This window comes from Poeciliopsis prolifica, unplaced genomic scaffold (genome assembly GCF_027474105.1).
Source record: "Poeciliopsis prolifica strain line A6 unplaced genomic scaffold, Auburn_PproV2 SCAFFOLD225, whole genome shotgun sequence".
Taxonomy (NCBI): domain Eukaryota; kingdom Metazoa; phylum Chordata; class Actinopteri; order Cyprinodontiformes; family Poeciliidae; genus Poeciliopsis; species Poeciliopsis prolifica.
Window position 1 is genome coordinate 36,883 of NW_026562600.1, and position 19,665 is coordinate 56,547.

Sequence of the window (19,665 nt, forward strand, 5' to 3'; positions counted from 1 at the left end):
TTGTGCTAACTTAAAATTCTATGTCAACAATGGGAATGTAAGGCTTTTGTGAGGAAATGTAAAAAATAAAAAATATGTCTCACAGGATACTTTCTAGGGAAACATTTTTTTAAATGTCTCCCGTTTTGGTAATAATTGTTTTTCGCCAGAACATCAACGGCCCAGAAACATTTTGTCCCTTCAGGCCTTCCATAAGTCCGACTGTTTATATCAGCTGATGAAGCGGCCGGTCAGGCTAAGCTAGCGCTCTGTGGATGACTGGGATCCGGGACGTGCTCCGGTTCCGGCTGCGACTCGGTGCTCCCGGTTCCGATAACATTTATCCATTCCTCGCCTCTTCCCCCATTGCTATCAACAGAGTTTTGGCCCTCAGACCGCCGGTTATCTGCGGATCTTTGCCCCCGGCGCCGTTAGCCAGCGGCTAACCGCTAGCTGCTGGCTAACGGCTAGCCGCTGCTATAAAGGGGAGCGGGAAGCCGCAGGCTGCGTGACCGGGACAGCGCGCGCTGCAGCGGGATGAAAGATGGCGTCTGTCCGGTGGCTGTGCGGCTCAGGCCGATGAACAGGCGGTGAGTGGCGGACGCGGAGGTTTCCTGGTCCCTCCAGCGGTTTCGGCTGGATGTTGGTTACTGACCGCCGCTGCGGTAAAGGTGATTCTGTGGACGTTTTGTCGCAGTTTGCGGCTGTTTTTGGCCTGAATGCGGGCGGCAGGTGTCCGCAGGTGACCAGGCTGCTCCACCTTTCTCTGCTCTAAATGAACCCAGACCCGCAGGTTCTGGTTTGGGATGTGGAGATTTAACAACATTTCAAGTTTCTGCATTTTGAGGTTTGGAGAAGCAATAATCCCAAACGAAGGAATTAGAGAGGCGGGATCAATTAATACATCCTCCAGTATTCCCGCGGCATCAACATTTCTGTAATCTGGCTGATAATCTGAATCATTCTGGGTCATCATGACGTCAGAGGAGTCATCTGCCTCTTCATCTTTCTCCTCTTCATCAGTTTGATGGTCTCTGCATCCAGAAGCAGCTTCATGCAGAAAGTTTGATTTTATGGAAATAAATTAATAGTAAAAGTTTATTAATTGAGTTTAAAATGTGTTCAAATCATTTCTGAAGAAAAGACTAGAAACCTTTAGAGAAATTGATTTGCTATTGATTGATTATTAATCTTATGTCATTATTGCTTTGCCCAGACAGCAACATTGATGTGCTGATCTCCAATCTGACACGTTTTAACATTTACTTGTGTTTTTAACTGAAATGCTTCATGTCTGATTATCTGGTGAAATCCTGTGAATAAATGTGTCGAAGCAAACAGGAGTCTCGGTGAGGACGATCTTTGGACTCTGAGGTTCTTTACACAAAGTTCAGTCCCAGAACCGGCGCTCATACCAAAGCCAACCCGTCGCCTGCAGTGACCTTTGACCCAGTTTTACGTAACGTTGCTGTTGTTACTGTCAGATAACAGATTTCTGCTGAAGTCGGGCCGGTTCTGGAGCAGCCGCTCCGGTTCTCCGGTCCAGAACCTCTGAGCCTCAGCAGAACCGGAGTCTGTCTGGTTCTGTTGTGACTTAACATCTGACTGGTTTTATACATTTTGTCTGTTTTTGGTAGTTTATTAACTGGCTTATATTCTGGTTGTGAAAGTATTTCTGTTTTTTTCACGTTGTTGGTTAATATTTGTGGTTTTATGTGTTTTTGTTTGCTTGTGAGTATCGGATCCGGCTGCAGGGTTTTACTAGTCAGCTGATTGGTGCGGCAGGCAAGCAGTTAAACATTAAACTGAATTTCTGGACGTTGTGTTGCTCCATAAACCTGGATCCATCGATGAACCAGGGAATTCTTTTAGTTTCGTTCTCCTCAGTTTTATTGTTCTCATGTTCGTTTAGTCGCTGCAGATGAAACAGAAATGAGTCGGGTTCAGCAAACCTCCTGGTTTTCCTGTCGCTCTGTTCTCTCCGGTTCTCCGGCTCAATAAATGCCGTTTCTGTTGTTTAAAATCCACTTTTTGCACATTTTGATCTTGATTTTGGTCTCTTCTGTCTCTTCTAACAGATGAAGCGCTTAATGAAACCACCAGGCTGCTTTTACAAATGATTTTATGTTTTTTCAAAAACCTCCAGAATGTAACGTCTCAAATCAGCAGGAACAGACAGTTACCTAGCAACCCCGGCTGAGGCCATCCGGTTGGTCAGCTGGTTCTCGCTGTACAATGGCTGCTGGAAAAGACCAGAGTTTTGCTCTTGACTCACCATCCAGGAACCAGTTAGAGACTTAGACTTGACTTTATTGATCCCTTGGGAAGACTCCCTCAGGAAATTATAGTTACCAGCAGCTTACAGGCAAAAATGTGGCACACAGTAAGCATACACAAAATACAAAAAATACAAATTAAATACAAGGTACACAGTAAATATAATAAGAATATAAATACAACACAAAGAATATAAATACAACACAAAAGGAAATTATAGCAATTTGCTGCACTCTGGTTGGATGTGCAGGAGGCTCCACTTCTGCTTGTCAAAGATATACAGTTGTGTTATTGTTTTTGTTTGCAGCCATGTTGACATGCGAGTGTAAACGCTGAGTTGGGGGCGTGGCCAGCAGCAGCTTGACTTAAAGAGACAGAGGTTTTAGGAAAAGAGCTGGTCACCTGTTCAGGAAGCGTGATGCGTCGCATGGAAATGTCGTTCAGACTCAGGAATCTTTACATTTGAACCAGAAGCGGGTCGGAACCAGATGTTGATCCAGATGTTGATCCAGATGTTTTCTCCTCCAGGGAGAAAGAGCTGGAGGCCAAATGCATCATCAGGATGGAGGGAAGCAAGACCAGCATCACCAACCTGAAGGTTAGCTGGTTCTGGTTCTGGTTCTGGTCCAAACCGGTCAGAACCAGAGCTTCGGTCTGTCTGCCCCTCAGGTCCCAGAGGGCGTGGTCGGCGACTCGATGAGGGAACGGGTCAGAACCTTCACCTACGACTTCTCCTACGACTCGGCGGACGGACGGAGCCGCGCCTTCGTCTCCCAGGAAACGGTGAGGCCGGCGGCACGGAGCGGTGGCGAACCGCAAAGGTGCTGCTGTGACCTTTGACCTCTGACCTCCGCAGGTGTTCAGGGACCTGGGCTCCGACGTGCTGAAGGCAGCCTTCGAGGGATACAACGCCTGCGTGTTCGCCTACGGACAGACCGGATCCGGGAAGTCCTACACCATGATGGGCGTCCCAGTAAGAACTCGCACTGGTTCCCAGTAAGAACTCGCACTGGTTCCCAGTAAGAACTCGCACTGGTTCCCAGTAAGAACTCGCACTGGTTCCCAGTAAGAACTCGCACTGGTTCCCAGTAAGAACTCGCACTGGTTCCCAGTAAGAACTCGCACTGGTTCCCAGTAAGAACTCGCACTGGTTCCCAGTAAGAACTCGCACTGGTTCCCAGTAGCGGCTGCAGAGCTGGTCGCCGTGGAGACGGCTATCGATCTGTTTGATTGGACGTCTGGCTGAGTTTTTCTGGACGAGAAAAGAGAGAGAAAGTTTGTCCAGTGGAAACCAGTAGCTGCTTCTGCTCAGACTGGTTGGCTCAGTGGGAGAAATCCAACAAACAAGTGATGGCCTAGTCCAAGTCAGCCTTCCACAGTGCTGGGCCTCCATTTATGAATGTGTGGGTTGATTTCTCCGACAGAACTGAAGCACGACCTTTGACCCTCAGCTTCCATTTGAGACTCCCAGCAGGTTTTGGTCTGAGATTCAAGAACATTCAGCTGCGTTCAGTCATTTCAAAGTAAATGTAGTCAGACGGAGCGCCGCGGCGGCCATCTTTACCATTGCTAATGTAGCGCCGCGGCGGCCATCTTTACCATTGCTAATGTAGCGCCGCGGCGGCCATCTTTACCATTGCTAACGGAGCGCCGCGGCGGCCATCTTTACCATTGCTAATGGAGCGCCGCGGCGGCCATCTTTACCATTGCTAATGGAGCGCCGCGGCGGCCATCTTTACCTTTGCTAATGGAGCGCCGCGGCGGCCATCTTTACCTTTGCTAATGGAGCGCCGCGGCGGCCATCTTTACCATTGCTAAGTGAGCGCCGCGGCAGCCATCTTTACCATTGCTAATGGAGCGCCGCGGCGGCCATCTTTACCATTGCTAACGGGGCGCTGTGGGGGAGCTGTGGTGCTGCCCTCTCCTGATGATCTGGCCGTTCGTCTGTTTGTGCTGACAACAGATTTGGTTCTCTGATCTTCAGAGAACAATCTGTGCTGAGAGGTCAGAGGAGTCCCTCAGGGAAGTGCTCAGTCTGGCTCTGATTGGATCTGGCAGGAGCTGCTTCTTCTTCTTCTACTGCTGAATGAACGCGGTTTGACCTGGACGCCTGAATGGACGGATCAGGCCAGTTCTTCTGGAACTGAAGTGTTCAGTTAATTTAGATCAATAAAAACCGTGGATTCAAAACGCAGGAGAAGAGATTCAGACAGGAAGGAGAGTTTTTCTCTTGCGTTGTTTTTCTTCTGTTTTTGTGGCTCAACTTGAGGAATTTTGCCATATTTTCCAGCAAACTCTATGAATACAAGAAAATAACAAGCAGACATTTAATTCTTTAAACCAGAACTTCCCAAACATTTCAGTGACGACCTGCCACTGAAAATTCCCCCAATTATGACTTTATTTAAAATTAAGCACAGAGTGAAATCATTTTCATGAAATATTTACATTTATTTGGTAAAACAGATCCATTCTGGGGAAACGCTGCCCCCTGCAGGTGAGAGCCAGAGTTACTGGAGCCAGAGTTACTGGAGCCAGAGTTACTGGAGCCAGAGTTACTGGAGCCAGAGTTACTGGAGCTCAACTTTCTGATCATTTTAGTGGAAAATTTGCAGTAACCTCAGAATGAGGCAGCAGCGTTTGCATGGTAACGGGCCGTTTTCCCCAGGGCGACGCCGGTTTGATTCCCCGGATCTGCGAGGGTCTGTTCGGTCAGATCGCTGACGCGTCGCGTCGAGACGAAGCTTCGTTCCGCACCGAGGTCAGGTAAGTCCACCAGGTGGCGCTACGGAAGCCGACCGCTCAGATCAGCTCTGAGCACAGCTGAGCTGAGGAGGAGTGATGCTGTGGGCTGCCAGAGAAGGGGGAGTCACCATGGCGACGGCACTTTCTCTTTATCTGGTTATTTTTGCCTCATTTCTTGGAGACAAACTGAACCAGAACCCAAACGGGTCGAACACCAGAAGCTGACCTGTCGTCCCTCCAGCTACCTGGAGATCTACAACGAGCGAGTCAGAGACCTGCTGAGGAGGAAGTCCAGCCACACCTACAACCTGCGCGTCCGCGAGCATCCCAAGGACGGGCCGTACGTGGAAGGTAGCGGCCGCCGGCGCCGTTCAGCGCCGCTTCATGGGCGTTAACCCGGCTTTCCAAAATTCATGTTTTTCACGTCTTTCTGGTGTTTCCATTAATATCTGACATGTTTTCAGTGTGCTTTCAGTTTTTCTGATTAGTGTGGTGGGTTTGTGTTGCGGCGCAGACCTGTCCAAACACCTGGTGCAGAACTACAGCGACGTGGAGGAGCTGATGGAGGCGGGCAACATCAACCGCACCACCGCCAGCACCGGCATGAACGACGTCAGCAGCCGCTCCCACGCCATCTTCACCATCAACTTCACGCAGGTCGGTGGCGTCGGCCAATCCCACGGCCTCGTGTCGGCGGGCCCAAGTGACCGCCGCGTCTGATTTCAGGCCAAGTTTGACGCGGAGATGCCGAGCGAGACGGTGAGTAAGATCCACCTGGTGGACCTGGCCGGCAGCGAGCGCGCCGACGCCACCGGCGCCACCGGCGCCCGCCTGAAGGAGGGCGGGAACATCAACAAGTCGCTGGTCACGCTGGGCAACGTCATCTCCGCTCTGGGTCAGGACCGCCGTGTTAAGGCGCCGCGGCTGCCGCTCCGGTTCTGAGCCGTCGTCTCTGTTTCCATCCAGCTGACATGGCGCCGGACGGCGGGAACGCCAACCAGAAGAAGAAGACGGTGTTCGTCCCCTACAGAGACTCGGTGCTGACCTGGCTGCTGAAGGACAGCCTGGGTGGCAACGCCAAGACCATCATGATCGCAAGTGAGCGCTGCCGCCACCGCCGCTGCCGCCACCGCCGCCGCCACCGCCGCCAACCGGTCAGAGTAAAAGCCCTGACTGTTTGGTCTTTGCAGCCATCTCCCCCGCCGACGTGAACTACGGCGAGACGCTCAGCACCCTGCGCTACGCCAACCGAGCCAAGAACATCATCAACAAACCCACCGTCAACGAGGACTCCAACGTCCGGCTGATCAGGGAGCTGCGGGCGGAGATCGCCCGGCTCAAGGCGCTGCTGCTGCAGGGAAACCAGGTGAACGCTCGGGGCGGCGAACGGCGCCACGCCGCACTTAGTACCAGGAACATCAAAACGACGTCTCACGACGATAACCTCCGAAAACCAAGACGCCTAACTGACTGGATTTACGGGTCAGTTTAGCTGAATATCAGAAAACTCGAGTGCTGAACCTGAGGCGCTCCAGAAGGACTGGTTTTCCTGATGGGTCCCCACGTCACGTTTTACAGCTCATCGTTGTTCGCTAATATCATGACAATAAAAATAATCCCACCAGTCAGGTCTTCGTGAAGCAGCAGAGCTCGGCTGTTTGAACGGTTTCGGCGACCCAATAACCGGTTCTGGTAGCGGCAGCACCATGGTTTCCTTGGCCAAAATCACCTGAAACGGTTTTCCTCCTCTGCTTCAGATCGCTCTGCTGGACTCGCCCACAGCTCTGAGCATGGAGGAGAAGCTGCACCAGAACGAGGCCCGGGTCGGTCCACATCAGACAACATGGAGGACGGAAACGTTCTGAAAACCTCCTGAGGTCCACTGGGCGACCGGTCCGATGGCTCACTCTGCTGGTTTGGTCCGCAGGTTCTGGAGCTGACCAAGGAGTGGACCAACAAATGGAACGAGACGCAGAACATCCTGAAGGTAAGAGGGCCCCGTCGGACCGGGCCCGGTCCAGGCCCCGTCGGACCGGGCCCGGTCCAGGCCCCGTCGGACCGGGCCGGTCCGGGCCCGGTCCCGGTCCGGCCCGGTCCGACTCCTCCTCCTCTGCGCTGCAGGAGGAGACGCTGGCTCTGCGGAAGGAAGGCATCGGCGTGGTTCTGGACTCGGAGCTGCCTCACCTCATCGGGATCGACGACGACCTGCTCAGCACCGGCATCATCCTCTACCACCTGAAGGTGGCGCCGTCGGGTCAGACTGGAGTCGGGCCGCGAGGCGTTCAGGTTGCTCATGAAACGTGTGTTTTGTGTCTCAGGAGGGACGGACGTATGTGGGCCGGGAAGACGCGTCCAGCGAACAGGACATCAGTGAGTCGTCTCCGTCTGATGAAGACCACTGGTGGTTCTGGTTCTGGTTCTGATGCGCGCTCACGTTCTGCTCTGTTCCTGCAGTTCTGCACGGCCTGGACCTGGAGAGCGACCACTGCGTGTTTGAGAACCAGAATGGAACGGTGACCCTGGTGCCGCTCGGCGGGGCTCTGTGTTCGGTCAACGGGGTTCTGGTGGCGGCGCCGGTGCAGCTCAACCAGGGTGCGGATCCAAAAGAACCCGAGTATTTATTTCACTGCCTGGTGTAACTACGGAGAATGGACTGAACTTATAGAGCTTTTCCAGTCATGTTGATCACTCAAAGCGCTTTCCACTGGAGTCACATTCACCCATTCGCACACATTCATACACCGAGACGCAGACCGGTAGGCAATTTGGGGTTAAGTGCCTTGCCCAGAGGCACATCGACATGTGGCAGGACAAAGCTGGAATCAAACTGCTCAGCAGTGGACACCATTAACTGAAAGTTAGCTTCACTAAATCTCTAGCGCTAATTATGGTTCCACTGAAGCTGCATCTCCAGATTGCTAATGCTAAAGCGTTTTACAGACATAATTAGAAGAAGCTAATGCTAAAGCCCTGGCCCAACACAATTAGCATGATAATTAGCTGAAGCTAATGCTAAAGCCCTGGCCCAACACAATTAGCCAATTAGCTGAAGCTAATGCTAAAGCCCTGGCCCAACACAATTAGCATGATAATTAGCTGAAGCTAATGCTAAAGCCCTGGCCCAACACAATTAGCATAATTAGCTGAAGCTAATGCTAAAGCCCTGGCCCAACACAATTAGCATAATTAGCTGAAGCTAATGCTAAAGCCCTGGCCCAACACAATTAGCATAATTAGCTGAAGCTAATGCTAAAGCCCTGGCCCAACACAATTAGCATAATTAGCTGAAGCTAATGCTAAAGCCCTGGCCCAACACAATTAGCATAATTAGCTGAAGCTAGCGCTAAGGCACTGACACAACCCTGCTGGCTCCGCCTGTGTGTCACCATGAGAACATGAAGCTCTTCTTGTTTTCTGTGGATTCTTTCAGGTCCCTCCAGTTTCTGAAGGTTCTGGTTCTGGGAACTCGATCGGTCATTAACTGGTTGTCCTTCTGTCTGTGGTGCAGGAGCTGTTATTCTGCTGGGCCGGACCAACATGTTTCGCTTCAACCATCCCAAGGAAGCAGCCAAGCTCAGGGAGAAGAGGAAGGTGAGTTCAGGGCCGGTCGGGGCGTTCCGGTGAGGTTCAGCTGAGTCCAGCATGGTTCTGTAGAACCTGCTCTGTCTCCTCAGAGCGGCCTCCTGTCCTCGTTCAGCCTGTCCATGACGGACCTGTCCAAGTCCTGTGAGAACCTGTCCACCGTGATGCTGTACAACCCGGGGTGAGTCCAACCGTCAGAACCTCACATCCTGCTGTGGTTCTGGTTCTGAGAATCTCACATTTACTCGTTGATCGGTGCCTGAAGCTCCCGCATCGAGACGTTTCCTCCATGAAGGAGCCGACATTCGGTGAAACTCGTTGATTAACGTCGATTCTGGTTCAGAGAATGAAAACCAAACGTTGCATCAGATCAATGCAGGTTTTTTAATCCAGACCTGTTCAGGTTCTGGACGGGTTCTGGACTCCGCCATCCAGGTCTACAGAGCCGACCAGCATATCTCCTCCATAAGAACCGAACTCAGTCAGAGGCCTATGTTTTTCACTGGAAAGTTGCATGGAAGGAAAAAGTGCAGAAGTGATGAGAAACACAAATGTTTCCAGTTGAAGATTTTAAGCATTTAAAAACAATTTGAACTTCAGCCTGCTTCCTTCAACTGAACAAGATGAATTGATTCCTTTAGCTGAAGGTTTTAACATGTAAAACAAGTTTTCTACTTTTTTCCAGTTTTTCTCATTTTCCTTCATCTTCCTGGTTTCCTTCTGTTTGCCTCAGTCTTGGTTTTATTTCCTGTTGATTTTAAAGGTCTTTTAGCGTTTTGTCTTGGAATTTAATCATTTTTCGGAGAACAGTTCAGTTTTGACTCGGCACCACAGAAGAAGAACTGTTATGATTATTGGTTATTGATCTGAGCTGATTGGATCTGGACCAGCACTAAACTATGTCCCTGTCCCGTTGGCAGTCTCTTCACTCAGAAGGGCCCCGTCTTCCTCAGGTAGTCGTCCACTTCCTGTCTAACTGACCCGTCCGTCCACCTGTCTGTCTGCCATCAGCTTGCTGCTCCTGTCCTCTCAGACTCTGTGTCGTCCCTGGAGTTTCACCTCCAGCTTGATTTTGTTTGCCGCCTCCGTCCACTCGGCCCGTCACGTCCCGCGGTGTTCCTCAGAAGACGTGCCGGACGCTAACAGATGCTAACGGTGTTTGTCTCCGCAGGCTGGAGTTCGAGAGGCAGCAGAGAGAAGAGCTGGAGAAGCTGGAGATGAAGAGGTAAACCGGCGCTCACTTAGCATGTCCGCTAACGTGTCTGCCGGCGTGCCGCTGCAGCCAGATGCTGCAACATAATCATAGTCTCACATTTTATTGTTGTTTTACTATTTATAACTCGGAGTTATAAATGTGGATCTCAGAGCGTTTTGATTGGTTGTTGTCTCCTGTGAGCCCGCCTCTTTCTGGCAGCCCTGAGGCGTTCCTCAGGGACCGACCTGGAATTTTATTCTTATTTTATCCTTAATTTCACAGATTAATGAGATCTATGGGTCGTTAACATCACAGAAACACTTAAAAGTTACAAACTACAGGAAATAGAAGCAAAACTAAAAATGCTGAAAATGGCAAAAACATTAAATCTATAAAGATGTAAACTTGCTCCACTGAACATAAATCCTCCAGACCACTAGGGGGAGCCGGGGGTCTGTTCTATAGTATTGCAGAAGACATGAAGGATAACAAAGCTTTTCTTCCTTTCTTCTGAATACCCCTGAGGTTCTGGTTGCAGACGGTTGGGTCGGTTCCCCCTGGTGGTCTGGAGGAACAACGTTAGTGCAGCCAGTTTGCGGTGTTTATTTTTGCTTCTGTTTTCTGTGGTCGCAGCATTTTTTTGTTGCATTTACTGTTTTGTTGGCCTCCATGACTGCTGCCAGTCGGACCGAAATCTGGGCGGAATGTTAAACTTCCTGACTTCCTGTGCTCGTGTTTCTGCAGGAGGCTGATCAAGGAGATGGAGGAGAAGCAGCTGAGTGAGAAGGCGGAACTAGAGCGCCTCCAGCAGGAGGTGGAGAGTCAGCGCAAGGAGTCGCAGGAGGTGCAGCAGCGCATCCTGCGGCAGGAGGAGAGCCTGCGCCGCCGCAGCCAGGACATCGAGAGCCGCCTGCGGACTTCCTGGCCGAGAAGGAGCGCTTCGAGGAGGAGCGGCGCTCCGAGGTCCAGGAGTGGCGCTGCAGCGCAGGAAGCTGCAGCAGGAGGAGCAGCAGGAGCAGCAGGAGGTGGCGGAGCAGACGGAGATCTGCCGCGAGCTGAAGCGGCTGCAGAGGGAGCGCAAGGAGCAGCAGGCGCGGCTGGAGGCAGAGCGGCGGCGGCTGGAGGAACAGGAGCGGGAGCAATTGAGTCTGGTCGCCCGGCTGGAGGAGCAACTGCGGGAGGCGGCAGGAGGCGGCGGCGGCGCTGCTGGCCAGAGAGGATGCGCGACGCCTGGAGGAGGAGCGGCGTGTCCTGGCGGAGATCAGGGAGGCACTGCTGCGAGCCAAGGAGGCCGCCGAGCGCACTGACGGCGAGGACGCCGCTAAGGAGGCGCGCTCCGTCCAAAAGCAGTACCTGGCCTTCAAGGAGGCGCAGGTGGATGAGCTGCAGCGGCTGCAGGAGGTGCTGCAGCAGCAGAGGGAGCTGCTGCAGCAGGAGGTGGCAGAAGAGAGGAGCGCCATGCAGCAGCTCGTGCGCAGCCTGAAGGAGCGCCAGCAGAGGGCGCCGCAGGATGACGGCGGCCAGGGAGGAGGCGCTGGCGCAGAGCGCCTCAAGGAGCGGCAGCTGGCCAACATGGCCGCCGGCTCGCTGCCGGCGCTTGCGGAGGAGCAGCGGCGGGCGCAGGAGGTGCTGCGGCGCGGCGCGGCGCGCCGACCGGCTGGACAACACGCTGTTCCAGGTGGAGAAGGAACTGGAGGAGATGCAGGAGAAGCTGCACCGGCACCGGCACGGCGCGCAGCAGCTGCAGCAGCTGCAGGAGAGCTGCGAGTTCACGGCCAACGTGGCGCGGCAGGAGGAGAAGGTCCGCCGCAAGGAGAGGGAGATCCTGGCCTGGAGGGAGGCGCAGCAGCGGGAGGCGCTGGAGGGGCCGTGGCCCGGCTGGAGCGCCGCCACGCCGCCCTCAGGCCCGACCGGTGCCACGCCCGGCCGGACCGCCGCAGGTCCGCTTCTGGTTCCGGTCTTACTGGCCGACCGGCCGGTCCGACCCGAACTCAGGACTCCGGTTCTGTTCTGCAGGGTGGAGCAGGAGATCCAGGAGCTGCGGCGGCGCATCAACGAGAGCGAGAACCAGAAACCGGGCCCAGTCGGTCGGTACCGAGGAGAAGATGGGTCACAGCAGCTCCCCGGTCGGACACATGCAGAGTCTGAACCCGCTGCTGCCGCTGTCCGATGACAGGTAGGCCCGGTTCTGATTCTGGCTCCAGTTCTGGTTCCGGTCCGGCTCTAAGGCTCCGATGCTCTAGCAGGATCAACGCCTACATCGAGGAGGAAGTGCAGCGCGGCTGAGGAAGATGAACCTCCTGAACGGCGGCGGCGTGGATCTGTCCGTGTCCTGCGACTCTCCGGGTATGACCTTTGACCCCAGACCTCTGAGTCGGGTCCAGCCGGCGGTTCTGTTGAGTTCTGTCAGGTGTAGCTTGTTTGTCCAGAACTGAAGTTGACCTGTTCGACTCTGCAGGACGAGGAGGAAGTTAGCGACTGTAGCTCTGTTAGGCTAACAGACGAGGTAAGACCAGGAGCCCTGACCTTGACCCCTGCATGACCTTAATAATATGGTTTCCTGGGTTTATTTTGTCCGGCTTGTTCTTGGATCTGTTCGCCGCCTCATCTTACATGAACCATGATCTAGTAAATCCACCTGGTTGTAGATCTTATGGGAAAATTTTCTGATGCTGTTAATTTTAAATCTTTGTTTTCAGGAAGATGAAAAACTGCAGAAGATAAATCCACGAAGGTTGAAGTATGAGGTGAGTTTAGGGTAATTTGTGCTGCATGTAAACTGCATGATGTTAATTTAGCTAATAATCATTTGTATTAGAGGCGCCGTCACACTGGGTGTGAGAGCAGAGCTTTATTGATGTGCAGTTGACATTCAAAGCTGTTTTTAGCATCTGTTGTTAAGATGGACTAGAGACTGGCCCAGGCTGACCCGGTCCAGTCAAAATGGCTGCTCTGCCATCTTTCTCTGTAGCAGCTTCCACACTGAAGAGTGTTGCGATGCGGTTCGGTCTGCGACTGTGTTCCGGTTCAAATGATTGTGGGCGCAGTGGTCCGGCCGATCAGAGTCGGTTCTGCAGAAACCGACCCTGTGGGTTGGAGAAGTACCTCCGGACCCTGCTGGATGAGTCCAGAACCAGAACTGCACCCGGATCAGGGAGATCCTTCTGGCTACTCAGGATCTGGAGGGTCATGAAAACCTTCGGGGGAAATGCAGAACAATGTGATTGTTGGCCAGCGCCAGGTGAGCGCAGCTAGCCAAGCGGTGTCATGCTACAGTGGGCAGTGTACCGTATGAATAGTTTTGAGTCTCTATGAAAATCCAGTTTGGGTCGGAAAGTTTTGCTCCGAAGTGGGAAGAGAATCATTAGATTAAATAATCAAATTATCTTCGTGCCTGTAGGAAACGGATTAAAACTTCAGCCCAAATGATTAAAATCACCCTTTGTCTAAAATAATTGTGTGTAATTTGCACGTCAGCCTCTTGATGCTGCCACTTTAAATGTCTCGTTTCTCACCTGGTGGTTGGACTGTAATTCTGATTGGGTGGATCATGGACTTCGGTTTAATTCACGCACATTTGCCGTCCTTCTTAGCGATGTAGTCACAGACTTCCCCCTTGTGCTCACAGAACGCCTGCTGGTCTAACCTCCTGGCTCCTCCGGGGTTGAGGCGAACTCGCTCCCGACCTCCAGAACGCGTTCGACGAACCAAAGACCGAACTCCTGGAGCCTCAGAGAGAAAAACGGCTGGATAAACTCCTGATCGAAAAAGATCTCGACAAGGAACAATGGTGGGAAGGAGAAGTAAACATTCTTGAAGGAAGGAGCTCCAAGCTGTTTGTGACCCTGATTGTTGCTACAAAGCCACCAACCAACTGAGTGGAACAACATGAATGGTTATTATTTCCTTTCTGATTCTGAGGATGTAGAGAAAATGTTGAACATTTATTCCCTCTCTGAGAAAACAATCGATAATCAGAGGTTTGAAGACCCAGAACTTTCAAAGCTTCAGATCAGCCAAACAAGAAGAGGTCAACGGTTCAGTGGAGCTGGAAGCAGAGGATTTATCGGCCATCTGCACCACCAGTTAGACCATCTCAAAAATGTCAAGAACCGAGCTCAGAACGTTGTCGGCCATGCAGCACAGGAGTTGGATCTTTTACAACTGCAAGGTTCTGGCGAGGAGTTAATCGAGTCTGAGCGAGTTTGGAAAGCCGACGCTAATGAAGAGATGAAACAAGAAGTGGAGAAGCTCCTGGACTGTGAGAGCCACGCTCAAATCAGGTCCAGGAAGAGTTGGAACCGTCCAATTCTCACGTTTCTGATGATTTGATCAACTCTGGACAGGACTCAAACATGATGCCCGCCAACCGATGAAACAAGAAATGTTGGATAGGAAGAACGACGTTTTAGACCGGCTTGAAAAAGTCAAGAATGCAGCAGATAAAACGGAGAGAGCAGATGAGTGTCAACAGTTAAAGCCTCACAGCTCTGGCAGCAAGTTTATCATCTGAGCAAGATCCAGCAGACGCTGGCAACGCTCCAGCTAAGCTAGAGGAGTCAGACAATGGGAAGAACTTCCTGGAGAACCTTGAAAATGTCAAAAATCAAAGGTTGAACCTGGAAGGTAATGAAGAGTTGGAGCAAGACAAAGAGGCATCAGGAAGGCAGGAACTGACCAACAGGAGCTACATTTGGGATTATGTTTCTAAAGTCAGGAGCCAAACTCTGCACCGTGGACGGCCAGAGAGTCTGAACTGCTCAAGTGGCTGAGTTCTGGTCGAGACGATATCGCCTCCAAGCAGGACAGGTCAGTCAGTCAGGGATGAGACGGAAGAAGACGGAGGTGATGCTGCAGGAAGGGTGTCGACTGCAAGGAGCTTTGTCTGGAACTATGTCACTAAGTTAGGAACCAAACACTGAACCCATTGAGACAGGAAGAACCTGAGCAGCTATCTGAGCTACCCAACTCTAGCAAAGAGTCCATTAAGTCTGGTGGCAGTGAAATGGGTCAAGAAAAAGATGACGCTCCAGAAAGGGTATCCTCAACCCGGAATAACGTTTGGGATTATGTTGCAACGGTTAGGAATCAAACCCTTAACCGCTGGGGGTCGGAGGGACCTGAGAGTCAGGACATCAGTGGTCTCAACAGACAAGAGGAAAATGAAAAACCAGTGAACATGACAACCAGTAAGTCGAACCTTTGGGAGTATGTTACAAAAGTCAAGAATCAAGTCTTGTACCCATGGAGAGCAGAGGAAGCAGAACCTCCCAGCGGTCAACCAACAACGTTCAAGAGCTCAGAAAAATGTTCCAGCCAAGATCCAAGTGAGACGAACAGCAGCCATGTTTTAGGATACTTCACAGGAAAACTTTCAGATGTTTACAAAGATGCAGAGAGACGATTTCAGGACACGAGAGATTTCATCCGAAATGTGGGAGTCGACGATATGAAGTGTGCCGTCTCTCGGTACGTCACCATGAAGTCCAGGATTTTCCACTGACCCAGACAGCAAAACTTGAACCAGAACCTCCCTCTGGCCTGGAAAACAAAGTCTCCTTGGTGGATCTGTCCAGTACTGCTCAAGGTTTGGTTTGAAGGCCGTGTCATTGTGGCCGAAGGGCTCCGTGTCCTCGATCAGAAATGCCGGTCCAGAGGACTGCCGCCCCTCAGAGTTTTATCAGAGTCTCATTGAGTTGCCACCGGCTCTGGCGCAGCTTCATGGTCTGTCATCCCAGCAAATCATTGACAGAACTGAACCTCTGTCTCCTCACAGACCAGGTAGGAGGATCCTGAGCATCTTCTGGCTCAGAGCGGCCAGCTTTGTCCGACCCAGTCCAGAACCAGCCTGCCTCCTTCTGTCAGAACAGGACCTGACGGTAGTTTCTGCTGACCAGGACTCATCGGACACCTCGGTCTCTTCCACCACTTTGACCTTATAGAGATTCGGGAGGTCCAGATCAGTTTGGCAGGGCAGCATGTCCGTCTGATCGGATCCAGGGAGGACTCGGTTCTGGCAGTCTTCACTCACAACCAGGATCTCACGCAGGACTTCTGCAAGGCGGTGCTGAAGGCTCGCTGTCCGGAGACGTTCTCTGAGGCGACAGAGAGTCACCCGCTGCTGTCGCAGGACCTCATGGCTCTGTCTCTGGATTGGACCTCCCGGGTTCCTGACATTGTGTCAGACATCGGTCTGAGCCTCACTTCCAGATTCAAGCGGGTCCTAGCGGACCTGCTCTACATTGTCCACGGGAACATGGACGGCCCCGGCAAACCTTCCCTGGCGGACATTCGTCCTCTGCTCTACAGCAGCGTCCGGCTGCACCAGGACTCTCTGGTCCAGTTCCTCCTGACCGACAGCCACGTTGCTCTCCTGCGGGAGGACGGAGTGTTTCACCCGGCGCCGCGGGGATCCAGCTGGGTTCCCGTCCAGCCGCAATTCCAGGGACTGAAGCTGCGGCGGCGTTCGGACATCCGGTGTCTGCTGGTCAGGAGGAACGAGGTCTGCTTCAACGTCGACATCGTTTTCACAAATCGCGATCGGCAAACTCCAAAACGGATGGTGGAGCCAAGGCGGCGCTCTGCCCACGTTCCCTCCAACGGTGGTCGGTTTGAGTCCTGGAAGTTAAGTTTCGGCTGCTCTGCAGAAGCTCAGATCCTCATCAACCATCTGTGCGTCTGAAGATGGAGCCAGCAGAGCCCGTCTGCAGCACGACCGAAACATTAAAGACCGAAACATTAAAGACCGAAACATTAAAGACCTAAAACATTAAAGACCTAAACATTAAAGACCGAAACATTAAAGACAGAAACATTAACGACCGAAACATTAAAGACAGAAACATTAAAGACCGAAACATTAAAGACCGAAACATTAAAGACCGAAACATTAAAGACCGAAACATTAACGACCGAAACATTAACGACCGAAACATTAAAGACCGAAACATTAAAGACCGAAACATTAAAGACCGAAACATTAACGACCGAAACATTAAAGACCGAAACATTAAAGACCGAAACATTAAAGACCGAAACATTAACGACCGAAACATTAAAGACCGAAACATTAAAGACCGAAACATTAACGACCGAAACATTAACGACCGAAACATTAAAGACAGAAACATTAAAGACCGAAACATTAAAGACCGAAACATTAAAGACCGAAACATTAACGACCGAAACATTAAAGACAGAAACATTAACGACCGAAACATTAAAGACAGAAACATTAACGACCGAAACATTAAAGACCGAAACATTAAAGACCGAAACATTAACGACCGAACATTAACGACCGAAACATTAAAGACCGAAACATTAAAGACCGAAACATTAAAGACCTAAAACATTAAAGACCTAAAACATTAAAGACCGAAAACATTAAAGACCGAAACATTAAAGACCGAAACATTAAAGACAGAAACATTAAAGACCTAAACATTAAAGACCGAAACATTAAAGACCGAAACATTAAAGACCGAAACATTAAAGACCGAAACATTAACGACCGAAACATTAAAGACCTAAAACATAAAGACCTAAAACATTAAAGACCGAAAACATTAAAGACCGAAACATTAAAGACCGAAACATTAAAGACCGAAACATTAAAGACCGAAAACATTAAAGACAGAAACATTAAAGACCGAAAACATTAAAGACCGAAAACATTAAAGACCGAAACATTAAAGACCGAAACATTAAAGACAGAAACATTAAAGACCGAAAACATTAAAGACCGAAAACACAAAATTCAAATGTTTTTAACTTTAATTTCAGAAAGACTGAATTTAAATGTGCAATAAGGAGAATCTGCTGCTGGCTGAAGCAGGTGAATGATGATGATGTCACGTCACGGTTTTTATTATTTCACAGCCAAGATGTTGAATTTTGCGCAGCGTGTTTGTAACTGATTTGAAACCAAATAAAGTTTCCATCCGTTTTAACGATGGTTGTTTCTTAGATCTGGTGGTTTTTCCCAGATTGTTCCGGGTCCATCGTTTACTGTCTGCTCCTCTTTCCGTCTGTTTCCCGCCTGCTGGTGGTGATTTGTTGCGCAGCGTCTGATGTCGCGCCCGGCCGGGACGCCGCGCGCCGAGGAGCCCGTCAGAGTGAGCATCCCGCGCTACGTGCTGCGCGCCAGGGCAAGGACGAACACTTCGAGTTCGAGGTCAAGGTGAGTCCGCTCGGCTCAGGTACGTTTACTGGCACAATGGAAACGACAGGAGCAAAGCGACACATTTAGACCAGAACCAGTAAAACCAGCAGCTGATCCTCAACGCTCCCAGCAGAACCATCTGCTCCATGAAGTAAGACTTTACAGATTCAGCAGCTATTTATTGGTGCAGATGAAAATAAAACACGAGACATAAATCATGTTTGCATCTTTCTGATTTCGTTGCTTTTTCAGTTTCAAAACGCAGCAAAGAAACAATCAATCTGCTGCTTTGTAACGTTTAAAGCTCAGCTTGCTGAAAATGAACAATTGCAAAACTGTTTCTCTGCATCGGCTCGTTTGGACTCGGCGGTTCTGACCTGAACTCAAAATGAACAAAATGAAAACCTCCAGGATTCGTTTTGAATTCAGAAAGATGAAGCAACAATTACATCATTTCTTTTCATTCAATTTCACATTTAGCCTTTTAGTTTGAAACCAGAAAGAACCGAACAGATTCATGTGAATCGAATCAGTTTCTGGTTTAGGCTGGGAGGCGCTGAGGGTTCTGCCGGGCCCGGTGGGGGCGGCCCGGTTCCCCGGCCCGGTTCCCAGAGCTGCTCTGTGTTCATCAGGTGTCTGTGTTGGATGACAGCTGGACTGTGTTCAGACGCTACAGCCGCTTCAGAGAAATGCACAGGAGCTGAAGTCCAAATATCCGGAGGTGAGCCGCCAGAACCTGACTCGTTGGTTCTGGTTCTGATGAAACTGTTGTCCAGAACCGGTCCTGATCGTAGTTCTGGTTCTGATGGTCTTTGTTTCCAGCTGGCGGTTCTGGAGTTTCCTCCGAAGAAGCTGTTTGGGAACCGGGACGAGCGGATGGTATCGGAGCGCCGCGGCCACCTGGAGGTACGACGGATCGGTAGGAACCGGACCGGAACCGGGCCTACGGTCCTCTCGTAGTGTTTTCTGTTTTTTTTTTTATAAACTTTATTAAACATGCATTCTGAGATTCCCATGGATTGTTTAGAGCCTCCAGCTGTGATCCTGTACCCAGGATCACAGCTGGAGTACAGCTGTGATCCTGTACCCAGAATGCATTGCTGTAAGTCGACAGTGAATACGTTCCTGACTGAAGTCGAACTGCAGCGGTTAGAAAAACTCAACGACTGTAAAGTGGCAGACCTGATCCTGCAGCGGCAGACCTGATCCTGCAGGGGGCGACAGTGTTTTGTTTCAACATGGTGACCTGCTTAGCGCTTTAGCATTGAAACCAGAATACTTCTGCTAAATACTTTAGCAGAAGTATTTAGCTTCTGCTAAATACTATGTTCTATGTTGGAATAATGCTTTAGCAGAGCTAATGTTTCTGAGAAGTGCTTTAGGATTTTGGTGGTTCTGATGACCCGTCTGCCTGTGTCCCCAGCGGTACCTCAGGAACCTGTTCCAGGTCATGCTGTCCTGCTCCGGTTCTCCTCTCAGACCCGATGAGGACGGAGTTTTCCGCCTGTCCAAGTTCAACATCTGCGAGTTTTCTCCGTTCTTCAAGAAGGGCGTCTTCGAGTCCAGCAGCTACGGAACCGGCTGAGGCAGAACCGGCCACGAAGGCTGGACCTTCCTGTTCATGTGGTTCTCCGGTTTGGTCTTGCAGGACGAGTCTGGAGGACAGACTACAGAACCCGCCTGGTTCTGCTTCCTTCAGCTGCTCAGGACACCAAGAAACAGA

At 51.0% G+C, this 19,665-nt stretch overlaps 1 pseudogene; it reads left to right on the top strand.

Annotated features, from left to right (window-relative positions):
* Positions 1-205: 205 nt before the first annotated feature.
* Positions 206-19,642, top strand: LOC129357060 (kinesin-like protein KIF16B; annotated as a pseudogene).
* Positions 19,643-19,665: the final 23 nt, after the last annotated feature.